This window comes from Humulus lupulus, chromosome X (genome assembly GCF_963169125.1).
Source record: "Humulus lupulus chromosome X, drHumLupu1.1, whole genome shotgun sequence".
NCBI classification, from domain to species: domain Eukaryota; kingdom Viridiplantae; phylum Streptophyta; class Magnoliopsida; order Rosales; family Cannabaceae; genus Humulus; species Humulus lupulus.
Window position 1 is genome coordinate 163,894,135 of NC_084802.1, and position 8,653 is coordinate 163,902,787.

Genomic DNA, 8,653 nt, shown 5'->3' on the forward strand with positions numbered 1-8,653 from the left:
TGAGTGGTGGAATCCCTAGGAGTCATCTTCTTCGTCTGACTGGGTTTTGGAGGCATCGTAAAATTGATGAAAGTGTGTATTTTGATTTCGAACTTCAACGAAAGCAACAAAATGTTGACCTGTGAAATTGGCCAACAGTTGTATGTACGATATACGACACCTTTTGAACAATATAAATGTAAATATATGAAAGAGTACAAATATTTAAAAAAAAACACACATAAATTTATATTGGTTCAGCCCTGTTCTGACGAACAGTAATAACCTAATCCACTTAGTATTTAGTATTGAATCACTCAATTGACAATTACAAAGTGAACCGAAGAGTTCACTCATCACAAATTTTCCCATAAGTTAATCCAAATGATCGATCCAAAAGTCTCTCAATCTATCCTTTCCCTTCAAATGAAGCCATGGGTACTTTATTTATAGTACCCAGGGGTTGTTACATGATCATCAAGACTGGGAATCATGGTTTGTACATGATCATTGGGAGTGGATATACGTGTCCACCTTCCCATGATTATGAGATCGTGGGTCTTCTCGTCGTTTCTTTGGATCATGGTTGACCATGCTTGATTGAAACCTTCAGGAAAATGCTAAGTCTTGGTTGGTCTATGACACTTAGGTGCTAGGCCCGATGACCCTTTAGAGCTTGGGTGCTCAGCCTATTGATCTTCTGGGTGATAGGCCTGTTGATCTTCTGGGTGCTAGACTCGTTGATTTCATCTTGAACGAGCGTGAACTTTATCCAACGAAGTGTATTTGGGAGTTTAGGCCGACCACCCTATTAAGAATAGGTTGGACCGACCACCCCATGTGGTTCTTTGGTCATGCTAGGCCGACCACCCCTAGGGGGCTAGGGCCAGGCTGATCACCCCAAGGGGGTTTAGGCTTGGTCAACTTCCCTATAGGTCCTGGACCTATCCATCTTTGTTCATCAGACTTTTTCAATACTTTGTCATTTTTTTCATGAATTGTGATGCCACGTGCCACTTTCTCATTCGCCACATCATCTCTTGAATTTTGAGGGATAACAAACATATTTACAACTCAAAAATCTTTACACAGTCAACCTAGGCGACAAAATCAGTCATTTATAACACGTTCCTCAAACTACCCCAGTTTGGGCGGTCAGGTAGGCCAAGCATGTACACGTCACTCCATGCCCTCCAACTCATGCTTGGTCAGCCTTTCTTTTGCCCTTACCTGCACCATAGAGCACTGGCGAGGTGAGGCTCGACAAGAAAACTCCACAAACATAGCATACAACAATTCATTGCAATAAACGCATAACGTAAACAGATACAACAAATAATTCACGTAGCGGTCTATGCTGATCAAGGTGTGTTACCAAGCACCAGATTAACAGTCTTCACCGAACAGGTGTGTACAACACCCTTAAAGGGTCTCGCCCTGGCGGCCTGCATTCAACATGCTTATTGCTGATTTCGGCCTTTGCCGTTCCCGACCTCTGGTAATTCCGACCTTTGTTGTTCCTGGCCTTTACCTCTCCCGACCCTTGCCATTTCTGACCTTGGCCGATTTCAGCCTTTGCCTCTCCCGACCTTTGTCGTTCCATTTCAAACACATGTATGACGTAATAGTTGCAAACCATACAAACAACACTAAGCACAATATAGCTCTAGGGGCACAAATAGTTTTCTTACCTTGTGTCCCGAGCTGACAACCCAAAGCGATCCCGAGCACGATCCCTAATCCCCAGCCTGAGCGGTAAGTCCTAGTCACAACGTAATGATAAATAGCCATCACAATCTATACCAATCAAAAGCCTTTCGAATAAGATACTAGCCTTCAGGACCTCGAATTCTACTAAACCGGGTAGTAGAATCCTTCCTGAGCCTTAAGATTTGAGTTCCCGAACTTAAAACCCTGAATTGGCCAATATCCCCTATTTGGGTTGCGGTGCGCTACAAGTCAAAGAGCCCCGAGGCTCTCTTCTGAGGGACGCGGGTCGTGGCATGCCTCAACATGTGCCGCGGTGCCTGAAGAACAAGGCCGCGACTCAAGCTCCAAACCCAGAACTCGCTGCGTTTTCCTCGAGCCAAATCCATAGAAATCCATCCAAATCAACACCCAAACCCAAAATTTTATCTAGAACTTACATCAATACAACATAATCACCATTATTACCCCAAAAAATACCCCATACTTTCATCAAAACCCCAAAATCAAACTAAGGCTTAAACCTTAAGGAAAACCTTTAAACCACGGTTGAAACTACCAAAAATTTAGAGAAGAACCTTACCTCAATGGAGAACCATGCCCCCTATGCTGATGTTAGCCAATTCCTAGCTTTAATCCCCTTTAGCTCCCAGCTTTAAGCCCCAAGTTTCCAAGCCTTTCTTCCAAAAATTCAACAAAACCCCCAAGGCTTCAAGAGATAAAGAGAAAAATGAGAGAGAGGGAGAAAGTGAACTGAGTTAAGTGTTTCCTTTTGGTTTGGTATCCCTCAGCTTCTACAGAAGTCTAGTACTAAGGCTAAAAGTCTATCCTTTTGACAAAAATACCAAAATTCCCCTTAGTCACAACCTTATCCTCTAATGGCCCCAAGGGAAAAATTGTCATTTTCCACATTTCCCGCTAATCCTCAAGTAGTCCTATAAATTTCTAATTAATCCCGACATACCCAATATAACACCCTGGTTACCCCAGGACAGTTACTATGAACGTTGAACCATGAATTTAACTCGCTACCCGAGTTCTTTGGTTAAAAACGTGCTTCTAGGTGTTATTAATAGGTTAAGGTGGAAAACCAATCAAAAGGAAAATATATGTTTTATTTAAAACATAAACTGCTCATGGGCCCATAGAACATTTACAAGTTATTTACAATCCAAAATGGTCATTACAGTTTGAAATTTACAACCCGCCAACCTAAGCGGCAAAAATAGGGTAAACCCCCTAGTTCCTCTGAGAACTTCTTGGCCGTGGTGGTTAAGCGGCCGCATATGTACACATCGCCATCTAAGCTCTCCACTCAAGGCTGGGTGAGCTTTTCTTTCCCTTTACCTATACCACATAGCACCCATGAGCCAAAGCCCAGCAAGAAAACACAATAATGCATGCATATAATATCAAATGATGATCATGATAATCGTACAGAGCTTATAGCTCTGAACAGATGAGTGAATATCACTTTGTGGTTACATTAACCATGAAAGAGCTTATAGCTCTAATCAAATGAGTGATTTAACACTTGAGATTCTGGTAAACCATACTGAGTGACTGACAAGCAAGTCACTAGTTTAAACAAATGAGAGATTGATGGGTAAGTCTCTAGCTTAACAGATGGGTGACTGATGGGTAAGTCACTAGCTTAAATAGATGAGAGACTAATGGGTAAGTCTCATGGGGCTCAGAACCCATAGCCATGTGACTAAACAGTCACTGAGCTCGCTGGCCTTGGCTCTAAATGACTAGCCTTTGGCTAGACAAGCGCTTATAATATTCATCGAACTTGAGGTCGGTCCAGCATCAATGCTCACTCGAATCATTCAATGCAGATGCTGATTAGATCTAATCTTTATTGGCTTGTGTTAGACACGCTAAGGCCGTTCTTGAATTATGAGTCAATACCATGTGACTAGTGCCCAGTACCACTGTCGAACATAACTAATGAGTCACAGCTGATACTGACACCATTGCCAATTCTGACTATTCAGTCAGTGCCATTCACAAGTAAGCAAGATTTTTTAAGCATTAAATATTCAATCCATGTCCACATTTAAACATTCAACATGCCTCATGAATAACCATCCATGTTACATATGGGGTGCAGTTTTCTTACCTCTGGTTCGAGCGAGAATCAATATAAGAACGACCCTTTAGAATGATCGACCTTTTGATTCCTTAGCAGTTACCTAATCATAAACAATTATAACCTCCATTAGTGAAAATCAACAATAATAGGGTCTTAACCCGAACCCCACTCTCGGGACCCCGAAATGTACCCACACGGCGAGTAGATTCGATCCCGGGCCTTAAGGATTGAAACCTCGAGCCAAAAACCCTTAAAAACACTCAAAACGGGATTCTAAAGGATCAGAGTAGCACCCCAGCGCTCTACTCAGAACAAAAAACGCCCAAAGCCAACCCTGGGTAGCGTTGTAGCGCCCCCTTGTGGGTGCTATAGCACTACACCCAACCTGTTTTGCCCCTGAACCTTCTCCCTTCAACTCCTCCATTTCCAACTTGATTCTAATGATTCCAAACATAAAATTAAGTTCCAAATGAACCCAAAAACCATCCCCACATGTCCTAAGCATCACAACCCCAAGAACCCTAGCCAAAAACTCCCAACAATACCATTCAACTAACCTACAAATCCCAGCTGAAATTCAAAGCAAAAACAGAGCAAACCAGAGATTTAATGGCTAGAATCTTACCTCAAGCTCATCTTATGATGCTCTTCAATGGAGGAACACAATCCCAAGACCTCAAGACTTACTTACCAAGCTTGAATCCTCAAGAATAGCCCAAAAATCACAAAGAAAAAGGAAGAGAAAATAGGTGCGAGAGAAAGTTTTTCTATGCTCTATTTTTCCAAACTTCTACAGCCTTCAATGGCTTTAAACATATCACATGGTGAAAAGACTGTGATGCCCCACGTCACTATGGCTGCTTTCTGGAATGACGACTGGCCCTACAAACCAACATGAGTCTTTTCAGCGTGCTTTGTCCTCACTCACATGCTTCTTAGGAAAACTTCCCAGGAGGTCACCCATCCCTAGATTACCCCAGGTCAAGCACGCTTAACTTTGGAGTTCTCAAGTGATGGGCTACCGAAAAGAAGATGCATCTTGTTGATATTGGTAGTACCCATCAATCCATTTAAGCCCTCTTCAACTGTGTAGTCCCATACCTACACAGTCTTAAAATCATCACACTTGACCTTCCCCCAGGTGTGGGATTGCACAGCTTACACAGGCTTTCCCCTTACAGATCATGGGATTATGACTGTCACAATCACCCCCCCTTACGGGCCCGACGTCCCCGTCGGCCACACTTCCAGCTGGGTCAAGGCTCTGATACTATTTGTGACGCCCCACGTCACTATGGCTGCTTTTTGGAATGACGACTGACCCTACAAACCAACACGAGTCTTTTCAGCGTGCTTTGTCCTCACTCACATGCTTCCTAGGAAAACTTCCCACGAGATCACCCATCCATAGATTACCCCAGGTCAAGCACGCTTAACTTTGGAGTTTTCAAGTGATGGGCTACCGAAAAGAAGATGCATCTTGTTGATATAGGCAGTGCCCATCAATCCATTTAAGCCCTCTTCAACTGTGTAGTCCCATACCTACACAGTCTTAGAATCATCACACTTGACCTTCCCCAGGCAGTGTGGGATTGCACAGCTTACCCGGTCTTTCCCCTTACGGATCACGGGATTATGCCCCTTGCTTAGTCCTGAGAAGCAAGACCATCGCCTTGGTTAAAGTGCTGTGGAGGAACAACAAGGTTGAAGAGGCGACGTGGGAGCTTGAGTCTGATATGCGAGAGCGGCATCCCGAGTTGTTCAGGTAATTTCGAGGACGAAATCCTTGTAAGGAGGGGATAATTGTAACACCCCAAGTTACTAATAAGGTTTAGGACCTTGATTAGCATGCCTGGAGGGCAATAAGTGAATTAACATGATAATATATGAATTTAAATGAGTATGTGATTAGAATGCATGTTTAGGTGGTATAAATATGCATGTGGACCCCGTTTGTATGATAGGGGTAAATTGGTAAACTTAGCCCGCTGAGGGCGTAAATGTGATAATTGTATTATATGATTTGTACCACGTGTGAGTGGTGATATGATGGTGATGCACGTGCCAAGATGGTTCTAGGGAGCTAATTAGTTCAAAAGTCACAACGGGATTTTAATACCCGACTCGGGAGGAGCCTAGGGGTATTTTGGGAATTTTTTAAATTTGAGAATTAGTGGTTAATGGTTAGTGGTAATTGAGTAAATTGAGTAACCATTAGCAACTGCTGAGAGTAACAAGTTGTGATGGGAAAATGGTAGAATTGTAAGAAAGGAGAAATGACAAAAAGGGCCTTGGGGTCTAGTTAGGAAATGGTTTCTATGAGGGGTAAAGTGGTCATTAGGCAAGGGTTAGATAAGTTCAACTGAGGGAAAAGGGGGTCATTCATGTTCAATATTTAGCTAAATTGAGCCCTTGCTGAAATTGGTTGAGAGCTTATAGAAGAAAGAGGGAAAAACTAAGGGCAATCTCTTGGGATCAAGAAAGGAATTGAAGCTAAGGGAACTTGGAGGATTACTCAGTGAATTGAGGTAAGGAAATTCTATGTATGTGTTGTAGAGTTTAGCTAAGAATAACATGGAATTGAGGATTGAATTATGTGCTTTGTTTGGTGAATTCTTGGGATGAAATGAGGTTAGGTTAAGCAGAAGGTTGTGATTTGAGCTTGGAATTTGATTGGGAAGGGCAGCTCAAGTTGAATTCTTGATTGAGGTAATAGCTCTAAACATGTTTGAATTTTCATAACTGATATGGTTTAAGAGTCTAGAAGTCTGGTTTACACTTCTCTCAAGCTTTGGTTTAAGTGTTTGAAATCTGAAACTCAAGTGTGGATTTTGGGTGTGATTGTGTGTTTGAGCTTGTTGGTGGTGTTTATAGGTTGTTAGATGGTTTATTTGAGGTTTTGGATTGATTCTGAGGTTTGGGTATGCATTGGGAGTGTTTTGGCTCGGGGAAAATGCAAAGGAAAACCCAGATTTCTGGGTTCGCGAAGGGGCACTGCGGCCCTGTTCTTTGATGCCGTGGCGCGAGGCCGCTTCAGGGCTGGGGGATATTCTCTGACTTGCTGGGCGCCGCAGACCTCAAGGGCAGTGCCGCGACGCTAGGCTATTTTCAGAACAAGGAATTTTGCATTTTTGGGCTTTTGCAACGGGGGATCGGGGGATGTTTCTGGTGCATTGTTTTAGGAATTTGGGGATTCCAAGAGTGTGGGATTGGTCCCGGGAAGTAGTTTTGGATTAGTTAGTATTAAAGGATGTTTTATATGTGTTGTGACTAGGTCTTTGGAGAGGCTCAGGATAGAGGACCGTGCTCGTGGCTTTGGTGCATTGTGAAGCTCGGGATACAGGTAAGAAAACTGTAGCACCCATAGAGCAGGGCTTGGGCCCATAGTGTTATTGCAGGGCGCGACCCTAGATTGCATTATTGTTAGGGTGTAGCTTGATTGAATTGTTAGATGCTTGAATGCTGTTTAAGTATGCTATATGTGCGGATATAGTAGAATGAATGGCAAAGAAGCCGAGAACGGCGAGGGGCGGAGAACAGCGAAGGCCGAGAATGGCAGTGGGGCCGGGAATATCACTTAGCACATGGAGTGCTTTTGGTTAGGGTGAGACCCCAATGGATACATGGGATATCCTTATGGTGTAGACCGAGAACCCAGGCTACAGTAACGCTTCTGGGATGGCATGGCCGTATATGTGTGTTTAAATCTTATGGACTGTCTGTTATCTGTGAGCTATCTGCTATAGTGGTTGTATGATATGCATATGTTATGTGCTGTGTGAGTTTTCTTGCTGGGCTTCAGCTCACGGGTGCTCTGTGTTGCAGGTAAAGGCATGGAGAAAGTCAACCAGCCATGAGTACGGAGAGCGTGGGGGCGGCGCATACATGTTTGGCCTGCCCGACTACTTTGGTTGGGGGCATTTTTGAGAAATGGCTGTATTAAACTATGTTTTTCATAGTTAGTCATCTGTAAACCTATTTTGAATTGTAAATATTTTACAAACCATGTTTTGGGATCCCAAATGTTAAACTCTTTGAACTTTTAATGAGATAGAGTACTTTTAAAGATTACAGCCTTGAATTTCTGCTTAATCACACTTTCGTTCTAAAAACCTCGTTTAGCGAGTTAATTGCACATTTTAAACACACTTAGTAACGGCTCTAAGGTATTAGGGCGTTACAAAGACCCTTTTGCCCCTAGGTCACTTAAAGCTTTCTAAAGACTCCTAAGGGTAAAATCGTCCTTTTCCACCTATTTCGTTAATCATAATTAACACCCTCCAATTCTCGCTATTCTCGATATTCTCAAATAACAATAATTCATATCCCATTACCCTTTAATTCCCGGCAACACTCTAATTATTAAAATCACCCTGAGACTCGCCCCGAGCCCCAAACTTAATCCCGTTATGACTAAACCGCTAATTTTCACTCAAAGATCGTCTCATGCCGAATGGCTCGAACAAATCCACATTATGATGTGGCCTTAACAATTAATCACAAACATGCACCAAATACATAATCATGCCCTCAATGGACCAACTTACCAAAACACCCCTGTAATGAAACGTGGACCCACATGCATGCATTTAACATTATATTATAATATAATTCACATAAACATGCATATAATCATTTAATGGCATAATAAAAAAATTATGGCCCTCCTAGCCTACTAATCCAGCCACTAAACTGCATTAGGGATTTCGGGGCATTACACCCAAATAATCACTAAATAATTACCTGTTACCTGTTCAATCTCGAATACATACTACATTCCAAAAATAACCCTAGGCTCACCCAGAGTCGGGTATTTGACTCTGTTGTGACTATTTCGTTGATCCATCCACTAGGATCGTCTCGGACCAC